A 10,374-nucleotide genomic window follows, 5' to 3' on the forward strand; every position below is an offset into this window, starting at 1 on the left:
CTAGACAAAGATCAGCGCAACAAAGAGTGGCTGGACCCAGGTACAGTACTGGTATTATGCACGCTATACATAGTTTTGTTTTAGTTGCTGTCTTTGAGTAATTGTCTGGATGCTTTGACATGTGACCTTTGTGATGAAATTATTTTTTCATTCCCTGGCAATCTCATAACATTCTGTTTACTGTTTATGTTTGCTATAATTCATATGCAGGACAATTTCATGTGTTTCCATTTCAAAAAGGAATTCTGTCTGTCCATCTTCCTGTCTATTTGTACGTTTTCCGTCTGTGTGTCTGTCTGCCTCCCTGCCTACCTGTCTTGGTCTTTTCAGGCTCATTGGCAGCAGTCAACAGATTCCTAAGGAGGAGGCCATCAGCCTCTACCTAGCCCGGCAGTCACGCTTCAAGAAAACCTAATTTCACATTATTTTTTTCCACGCACAAGTCCAATGATTTAGTTGTTATTTGCATGAAATTTCTTTGTATGTAATTCAAAATAATTTGGTAATCATTTTACCTGTGCCTTGTCAACCTCTGTGTGCGGTGTTGTCTGGGCTCACTGTGTGTCTGCTTGATGTGCTTTTGCATGTATCACTGCATGAAATAGTGTGTGTGTGTGTGTGTGTGTGTGAGAGAAAGAGAACCATCAACTGTCCCTCGGGTATGACTACACTATTGCAGAATTAATTAGAATTAGAATTAAACATTGCGGGTCTAGCCCTTCATCAGTGTTCCTTGTATGTTTTGTGCCTAACCATTTTTTTATATAGATTTAATTCCAACCTGTGTCTTTGTTCAGTAACCATTACAAGCAATGCCAATCAACTTTTTTTTATCCAAAATGCATGTGTTCTGTGTACTTTATAACATTTTAAGGGCAATTGAATGATCACAACAGAATAAGCATAACTATTATTTTTATTCATTTTCATCCAAACAAGGCCATTGAAAGCCCTGATAGGTCTGGTCACCATTCTGGAATTGCTGTCTGATGGTTGAAACCACACAAGAGGGTAGAGGCTTCCTTATACTCCTCCCTAAAACGCCATAAGCCCAGCGTATAGCTTGCCTGTACGCAGTGTACCGGTATTGCCTAGGGATAAGTAGGAAAGATTCTTAAGTTTAAAACTGTAAGTAGGTTGGAAACGTCATTTTAAGCCTGTTTCTTATGCATGTTTATTGTGTATGCAACACATCTCCTGTCACCTATAACTGTTGGTTCAAATGACTCAGTGTAAAAAGATTTGTAAAGTAAACATAAACCATGAACATACTCGTGCGTGCTGGCTTGAAGGGGACCATGATCCTGCCTGAAGTGTGTGTATGCTATTTTTAGCACAAACGGATTCAGGCAGCATGCCTCAAATCCAGGATGCTGCGTTAGGCACGTTACATCTGCTGGCCGCGGGGTGAGCTCCTCGACCAGCGACCAAAACGCGCTCACCTCCCTACAACACAAGCTCTCCACCACAGTTTCCATGGGACGACACCGCCCACACAGACACCTGCCAAACACAGCGACACAGACACGCTTACTGCTCTCTCCCGGTAAGCGGTACCCTGACAGTTTCAATGACAATCAATCACGAGGAAAACGAGTTAGCACTATCAAAAATAATCACACTGAAAACATAACCAGCCTACTCGGCGTCGGCTACGTTTGCAAACAACATTTTCACCGGAGAAAGGTAAAAGCTTAGAATAAACACTAGGGGTTCACAGGTGGGACTGTTAAGCTAGCCCATATTTAGAATAAATAGAAGGCATAATATGCCTTCTATTTCTGGATCTTCTGACTAAGTTTAGGGTACTTATCTGAGCCAATGACATAATCACTGTCACTAGATATAAAGAAAACGTTGACTTTCATTCGATGCTATTCACTGACAGTAAAAGAAAATAAGTTATTGTATGCACTGCTGTTCATAGACTACTAGCTCCAGCGCTCCTTGCTGCGTTTCTAAATGGTAGCAACTCACCAGGACACTTCACCAACTCTCCACTCATTCTCCTCTGACCATGCATTTATTTGTCTTTGACGGCCATCGGCTCTCGGGATTTCCTCATTTCCCCTCATACGCCTAACCGGTTCGAAATTATATGGCTGTGGGCCATCATAAATGTTGACAGTGGGTCTTGCTACCGCTTCCTCATCCCCGTCCGCCATAATGCTAGTTCTAATGCGTCTACCTTACGTGACGTCATCGCCAAATTGCGTAAAAAATAACCGTTACTAACCAAAAACGACAAAAACTGGACTTTAACACCATTTTGGAGACATTTCTAACTTTCTATACATATTTTGAGTGCTTTATGTACCCATTAATCATAACTTCCGGTTAACCTGCACCATGGGCTTTAAGCGGGCTGTGGACGGGTCCCTCGATTCAAGGGACCCAGAAGTAGATGTCTCCGTTCACTCCAATACAAGTGGGGAACAGGAATGTGTCTCCGCAAAAAATGTCTGGATATCAATCAAAGGCTCATAATTATCTTTATGCCATGTCCTAAAAACAATTACTTTTTTTCTTTTCAAAACGCCACCTCAAGCGTTTTATTAGCCGTTCTCTCTGATTATTTTTTGCTGAAGGAGGGGTGTGCAGCTGAAAGGAGTCGTAGTGAAACAAATGTTGTTTCGACCTGGCATCCGAGAGGGCCTAGATCAGTGCTCCGTTAACGTGTCCGATTTTTAGACTGGTTCAGCTGCTGCTCAATAACTCTCACGGTCCTCTGCTTGCGATCATTGTGATTCACCATATATTGATCAATTTATTCAAAAGATCCAAAGACAAAGAACAGGTGCATTACGGTATCATTTTATATTATTGTTGATAGTCTAATTAACATTTCAGCGTTGGTATTACATTTTTAATTTGCTTGTTTAGCTACCTATGTATGACAGTTAACAATGTTGGTGTATTACAATTATTTATGTGTGTAGGCCACTCCAACTTCGTTGCTGGTTGAAATCTAACCATTTATTTGTACATAAGTTATTGATTGCATTTCTCGGAGATAGTAAGTTGGAAGGAATCTGTTTCTTAAGCAGTGTGACACTTGGAGCTTGCATAACGGAGCACAAGGCATAGTTAAACAGTGCATTTATTTTTGAACAGCACATCTAGGGATGGATGCACCTTGACGTGGTGAGTGGGCTTTAAACTATGACGTAGTTTTTTTTTTTTGTTTGTTATTGATTGTTTGTCACAGTCTATCTTATTAATGATACAAAGCCTTAACTAAACCCCTTCTCTTCTGTTTGCAGAAACTGGGAACTTCAGAGTATATTTTATCGTAAGTTAGAAAATCTTTGTTTCCTCATCAGATCCCGGTCCATCATGCTCCTGTACTTGTCTGGCGTGCCACCATCATGCCTATGCATCACCTCTCAGCGCCCTATCCAGCTGCATCTTATTCCGTTACTCCAGCTCTTTCATATACTGTAAGTGACAAACACACTCCACCCAAGTGTTTTTAATATTTTATTAATTATGCATGTAAGGGGTGCTTAAGTGGCCTGAAAGGTGCCCATCAATAAAATGCTTTTTATTAATATAACATTATGGCTCCATGAAAAGCAAAGTACACCTGCCATTTACAGTTATCATTTATACTATCCTAGACATCTTTAATCGTATTTACATAGGCCTACAGTAGGCCTGATTTCCTCTGAATGTTTAAATAAAAAAATTCCCTGTCCATGTCAGATCCCTGTCCATCATACTCCTGTTGTTGTCTTCCTGCAAACCTGACTGCCTCCTCCATCGATTGCGGCCACAGCCCTCTCCCTGTACCATATTTCATGTTGAATACATTTCAGGATCAAGTTTGAGATTCAGTTTCAGTATTACTTGTTTTTGAAACCTGACGTGGGGCTGGCACCGCCACCATCATATCTGTCTTATTCATTGCACCCACACATAATAGGTCCATGATACCATGTGGGGTCATTTCGGACTCCTTTGCTTCCTAACACCTTGTGAGTTCCCTGGGTACACCAGCTGATGGGTCTGTGTATATATTGGGCATTTGATTCTCGTTTCAGAATCAGAAATATATATTAAAAAAGTGTGCTACGAGTGCTAATTATTATTTCTGTTTTAACATTCAAAAAGGTGCTTTTCTTATAAAGTCAAAAAGGGGCAAACCAATCTAAAATAATAATTGTTAAACTGTTACGTATTTTAAGAACATGAGCTGCCTCCACATAGCCTCTAGGAAGCAGATTCAAACACACAAGTTGTATTACCCTCACTTAACCACTAGGAAGCAGGACCAAACATATAAGCCGTAAATACTAGGGGAGCAAGACCTTATTGAAGGCTGCTCCATCCACAGACAGCATCACCTTTAGTTAGGTGAAGAAGCCGAAGCCATTACGTCACCCCGGCCACGCCCACTACATAGGACACGCCCACTTGACGTCCTCTAGCGGGCGATGCAAAGGAAACAGCCCAGAAACTCTTGGCAGCCCATACGATAGGGTTAATATAGCTTTGGTCAGCTGGGAGTCGCTCAGCACGTGCAAAGACACGCTTCAACCTCCTTTTGCTCCATAGTATTAGTTTACCATACCGAAATACTTTACCAAATAAAGTAACTGTTAAAAGCTATCTCTGGATTTGATGACTTTCCTTGAAGAACTTCTGCAACAAAACATATAGAGAATCATCGGGGGATTAGTAACCTGTATTTCCATGGTCGGTAAACAATGCGACTGCGATCGCTCAGACCTCTCGCTTATGATGCTACAATGCTAACAATGCTAAAAAACAAGAATATTTCTGCATCCGGTACGTCATGAAGTAGGGCGTGGCTATGGACCCATGATGCAGAAGCATATCTCTCCTTGATGTTGCCCTGCGCCATTGAGCAGTTTACATAGGAATGAATAGGCGCCATTTTGAAATCCGTTGTCCATTTTGTAATATGTCCATAAGATAGATAGGCCTGCGTTATGTCGCTCCACGCGCGTGTTAAATACAATTCCCCTCCTTTTGCTTCATAATTACCATGCCGAAATACTTTAACATCGAAGGCTATATGTTATACAGTATTCATATATATGTATTAGCGCAGTCAAGCGATTAAAATATTTAATCGCGATTAATTGCATTAATGCCATAGTTAACTCACGATTAATCGCAATCTTTTTTCTATGCTAAATATCCCTTGATTTCTTTGTCCCATTAATTTTTCTCATTTGAATGCTCTTATCAACATGGAGAAGTGCATCGGCTTTCCTTGTGCAAATGGTTTTTTATTGATAACAATATTGGCATAAACTGATCAAAACTGGACGATACAAAAAAAAAGCCTATCGTGCAATTAAACGATGAACATACAAACATACTGCCTTGAACATAGCAATACGGCTACTGCTTCTTTGTTTTGAGCCAAAGAAAAAAAAATTGCGTTAATCGCGCGATAAAAAAACTAACGCCGTAAAGATTGGTTTGCGTTAACGCCGTTAATAACGCGTTTAACTGACAGCACTGATATATATATATAAGTATTAACATCAACACCAAAAAAGTTCACATTAAGGAAAATTACAACAAATGAACGCACTGGGTGACACTGCAAGCACATACCGAAAGAGATGTTACATAGATGAAAGACATTGTAAAATATTTAACTAAAAACACACTTACAAACCTGGCTACTGTTAAATACAAAGTGCCCCTTTTACATCATAAAGAGTAGCCATACAACTAAAACCAAACTAAAAATTATTAGAATTGATCTAAACAGTGTTTGATGCGGCCTCTTGCTGCAAACGTGCAGCTTCCACCATTTTCTAACCTTTGCATCGTAGAATTGCATGCTGGGAGTCTGGGCTGACGTCAGCGTCAAAGAACGTGCAGCCCTGCCTTAGGCCGCAGGTCAGGCATCGCCTTGGAAACAAGCCCAGAGTTGACACACTGGAGGGAGAAGACGGGAATTGGGGAATTAGGGACAGAACTGAAATCTATTGATTTTGATAGATTTCAGCCAAAAACCTTTCTTGACTGCACTACATAACCCTTGTAAAATAGAGGTTTTATTCACTAAACTCTTTTTTTTTTAACAATATAATAATGGACATGAGAAATTTAACATTTCTTTTTTTTAAACAACATTTCACATTCGTATATAAAATATTACTCAAATTTGACACAATATTTTGACGCAAAAAAGGGTAATGAGCAAAAATACCTTCCCCCCCCTCAAACCACCCTTCCCAGCTTGTCCCTTTAAGTCCAGATCTGCACAATAATGACTATTGTCCAAAGAAGGTTTACAGACGGATCATATACAGTTTAGTACAATATTTCAAAATAAGTAAGTATAAGAACAGTAAAGTAAACATTGGAAAATAGTAAAAAAAATATATATATATGGATATTGTGGCAACCCGGCCCCAACCCATTGGACCAGGCCGCCCAGGGGAAAGGTCTTGGACGGGAGATACCATTGTTTCCCACCAGTCGGCGACAGAGGGCTCATTTTAGGTCACACTGGTGAGCCTGATAAGAAGCACCTGCGGTGGAGGAGGAGGCCAATTAGGCAATGGATAAAAGGCTGTGGTTTTGGTCCCTTTAGGAAGAGAGTCCAGACGCACGAGCAAGCCTGGAGACGTCGGGAGAGTTGCACACGGGAGGCGTCTGCTACGGAGGAGTGGACCGCTGGATTCCTTCCTGAACCAGACTGCTTCCTTAACGCTCCGAGAGAACGCGGCCGCACCGGTGACGATCGAGAGCCAGAGACGACACATGGGACTCCCCCCTATACCCGAAGCAAGACCAGCCCAGCTACCGGGACCCTGAGCCCGAGACAGTACCGTGACTCGGAATCGGTTTTCTTTTCCTTTTTTGTTCCACGTAGGACACGGATCCTCGTGTCCTACTGAAGTCGCATGTATTGTGCATAAAAGCCTAATTTCTCGGTCTGAAACGGATGACAGTGTGGTAATTGTGGGAACGCAGAGACATTATTGGGACCAGATTGCCACATATGGTGGAGGATGCAGGCAATCTGACTCCGCTACGGACTACCCCCACGACCAATGCCGAGCCCAGACGGAGCCGAAGCTGCGGCCGCCGCCCAGCGCCAACAGTGGGACCAAGCCCTAGCTGCCGCTACGCAGAGAGACACTCATGAGAGCCTCGCCCTTCTTCGGGAGGCCGTTCTGCACCTCGCCCAGCAGGCGACACGCGGATCACCCGCTTCCGCACCAACGAGCCAACTCACCAAACTTGGCCCAGATGATGACGGGGCATACCTGGAGGTCTTTGAGAGGACGGCCAGACGGGAAGGCTGGCCGGAAGACCAGTGGGCCCACATCTTGTCACCCTTCCTCACCGGGCCAACCCAGCAGGCAAGCCAAGACCTCAAGCCGGAGCAGGACAGCCATTACACGACCTTGAAGCAAGCGATAATGGCATATTATGGGCATTGCCTCGCCGCCAGGGCTCAACGTTTCCATGACTGGAGATTTGATATCCGGGGCGTCGTCCAGTCCAAAATCCCCAGCTCGGAAGGTTGATCACAAGATGGCTCACGGGCGGGGAAGCACCCAGTGTTCTAGAACGCGTGCTCATAGACAATACCGTCCGTCAGTTACCACCAGAGGCCCGGAGAACCATCGGCAGCAACCATCCCGAGACGGTAGATGAGCTGGTGAGACAGCTGGAAAACTGGCAGGTGGCCCAGCAGCTGAGCTACAACGACCGGAACCCCACGCGACACGCCGAGCCACGTAGGGACCGACGGTGGAGTAGCGTCTCCCAGAGGACGACCCTGCCGAGGCCGCCGACCCCCTCCCAGGAAACCCTGAGAGGACCGACGGTGTTTCAGCTGTGGTCAGGTCAGGCACCTAGCCCATCAGTGCCCCGGAAATCAGGATGTGCCCATGCCCTCAGGCTTTGCCGCCGGGGGAAAGACCGGGCCGTGTCTCCAATCCACATGTAGAGAACCCAACGAGCTCAGGGCCCCTACACTCCTGGTACGGGTAAGGAGGAAAGACACCCAGGCTCTCCTGGATACAGGGAGCATCGTGACCCTCCTACGCCCAGACCTAGCCGGAGGTCAGCGGGGTGAACCTATGGAGGTCACCTGCGTACACGGGGACACCGCCACCTACGAGACATGTTACGTGGAAGTACAAACCCCCCGAGGGATGTACACGGCGTGAGCTGGGGTTGTACCACGCCTTCCTGTACCTGTAATAATCGGGAGAGACTGCCCCATCTTTCACAGGTTGTGGAAGCCCAAACCCGAGTATAGGCCACCGCGGAACACTTCACACCGGCAGGGAAGAGTCGGCCGACCCGCTTATGGGGCACGGGTGCCCCTCTCAATCCCGTCCGAATCATCCGCAGAGGAAGACGGGTCCGACGGAGATGACCCCATCCTACCGAGCACCCCAGCCCACTCGACGGGAGGGACCCTTGGGCAGGATCTAGGGAACCAGACCACAACACTCCGGAGACGCAGACAGCTACGGAACCGACAGGCCCGCCAAGAGAAACAGAGAGCTCACCCCTCACCGAGTTCTCGGATTTCTACCCGACAGGGCGATGGGGAACGGATCGGCCCGGGCAGTTCGCAAATGCTCAACTTCAGGACGACACCCTGAAGCATGCCTGGAGTCACATCCTCGCCCACAAAGGACAAGACAGGGAATCGGTGAGTCACCTGCCATTCCCTTAATTCAGCACCCGGGGAGGATTGTTGTACAGAGTGATCAAAAAAGGGGGAGTAGTAAGGGAACAGCTGGTGGTACCTGTCAGATCCGTCAATTCTACCACCCCCTAAATGGCGATGCTAGTGAAACCTGTATCCCGTAACGGTTGTAACAGGTTGGTGAGGAGATTCGCTCAGCCCCCAGCTACCTTGTATCAGACGCCTATCCCTCTTACCTCGGTGCCCTACCCCTGGGCATAACCCGTAGCCAGGAATGTGGCAGACCGATCACGTCTGTTATGATAGCTCTCCTCTGGGATCCGTGCACTTGGTGAATTTGCTGAGATGTTTTAGGAGTTTGGAATGACTAACTCCCGGGATACGTTTGATTTCTTTGTACTAGGTAACCTCTTAGATCCACGATGCCTATACTAGAACAGTTAGTTTGTTCACTGAAGCTCTAACCTACACTCCTCCGTAGCAGGTCCTTGGACTCTAAGAAATCGACCTTACTTGACATACCCCAACCTTACGTTAACAAGGTACTGTTTATGGCCCACTCTCATCTGTTGAGGAGCCCACTTGGGCATGGACAAAACCGGGAACGAGTCTTGGATAGGCTTTATTGGCAGGCCTGCCCCGAGTGTCGGCGTCGGCGTCTGGAAGAGACGGCGTACCTGGGATACCAGGTCGGACGGGGAAACGTCCGACCCCAGGAGAGTAAGGTCGCCGCCATCCGGAACTGGCCCCGCCCCACCATCAAAAAACCGGTGAAATCCTTTCTGGGTCTGGTAGGCTACTACCAGAGATTTATCCCTGGCTTCGCCACTCTGGCAAGTCCCCTCAATGACCTAACCAGGAAAGCACTACCAGACCGGATAACGTGGTCAGTGGTGGCAGAGAAGGCATTCGACGACCTTAAAAGAGCCCTATGCGCGGAGCCCGTCCTAGTAACCCCTGACTTTTCTCCGCCCCTAATAGTCCACACAGACGCATCCGAGGTGGAACTGGGAGCGGTTCTCTCTCAGATCCGGAGGGGAGAAGAGCACCCTGTAACCTACATTAGCTGGAAGCTCCTCTCGAACAAGAAGAATTATTCCACCGTGGAGAAGGAGGCCCTGGCTATCAAATGGGCCCTCGACAGGTTGAAATATGACCTCCTGGGCCGGGAGTTCACCCTCGTCACGGACCACGCACCACTTAAGTGGATGGCGAGCGCGAAGGACACAAACGCCCGGGTTACGAGGTGGTTCCTGGCCCTACAAGATTTTAGGTTCCAGGTGGACCACAGACCAGGACGGAACCACGCCAACCCTGACGCCTTGTCCCGCCGAGATGCTAGTCTCTGGTCGGAAGAAAACAACCCGAGGCTTCTTCCAGCGGTGGAGGAGTGTGGCAACCCGGCCCCAACCTATTGGACCGGGCCGCCCAGGGGAGAGGTCATGGACGGGAGATACCATCGATTCCCACCAGTCGGCGACAGAGGGCTCATTTTAGGTCGCACTGGTGAGCCTGATAAGAAGCACCTGCGGTGGAGGAGGAGGCCAATTAGGCAATGGATAAAAGGCTGTGGTTTTGGTCCCTTTAGGGAGAGAGTCCAGACGCACAAGCAAGCCTGGAGACGTCGGGAATGTTGCACACGGGAGGCGTCTGCTACGGAGGAGTGGACCGTTGGATTTAACCGGACTGCTTCCTTAACGCCCCGAGAG

General features: G+C 46.8%; 1 protein-coding gene across 1 annotated transcript in view; it reads right to left on the bottom strand.

The window, feature by feature from the left end:
• Window positions 1-5,915, bottom strand: part of LOC115538222 (inactive dipeptidyl peptidase 10) — a 66,999-nt gene extending 61,084 nt beyond the window's left edge. The window contains exon 1 of the mRNA XM_030349881.1: window positions 5,804-5,915. The gene's annotated coding sequence lies outside the window, so the exon portion shown is untranslated. The remainder of the gene's footprint in view (window positions 1-5,803) is intronic.
• Between the last annotated feature and the right edge of the window lie 4,459 nt (window positions 5,916-10,374).

The sequence above is a fragment of the Gadus morhua genome, unplaced genomic scaffold (genome assembly GCF_902167405.1).
Source record: "Gadus morhua unplaced genomic scaffold, gadMor3.0, whole genome shotgun sequence".
NCBI lineage: Eukaryota > Metazoa > Chordata > Actinopteri > Gadiformes > Gadidae > Gadus > Gadus morhua.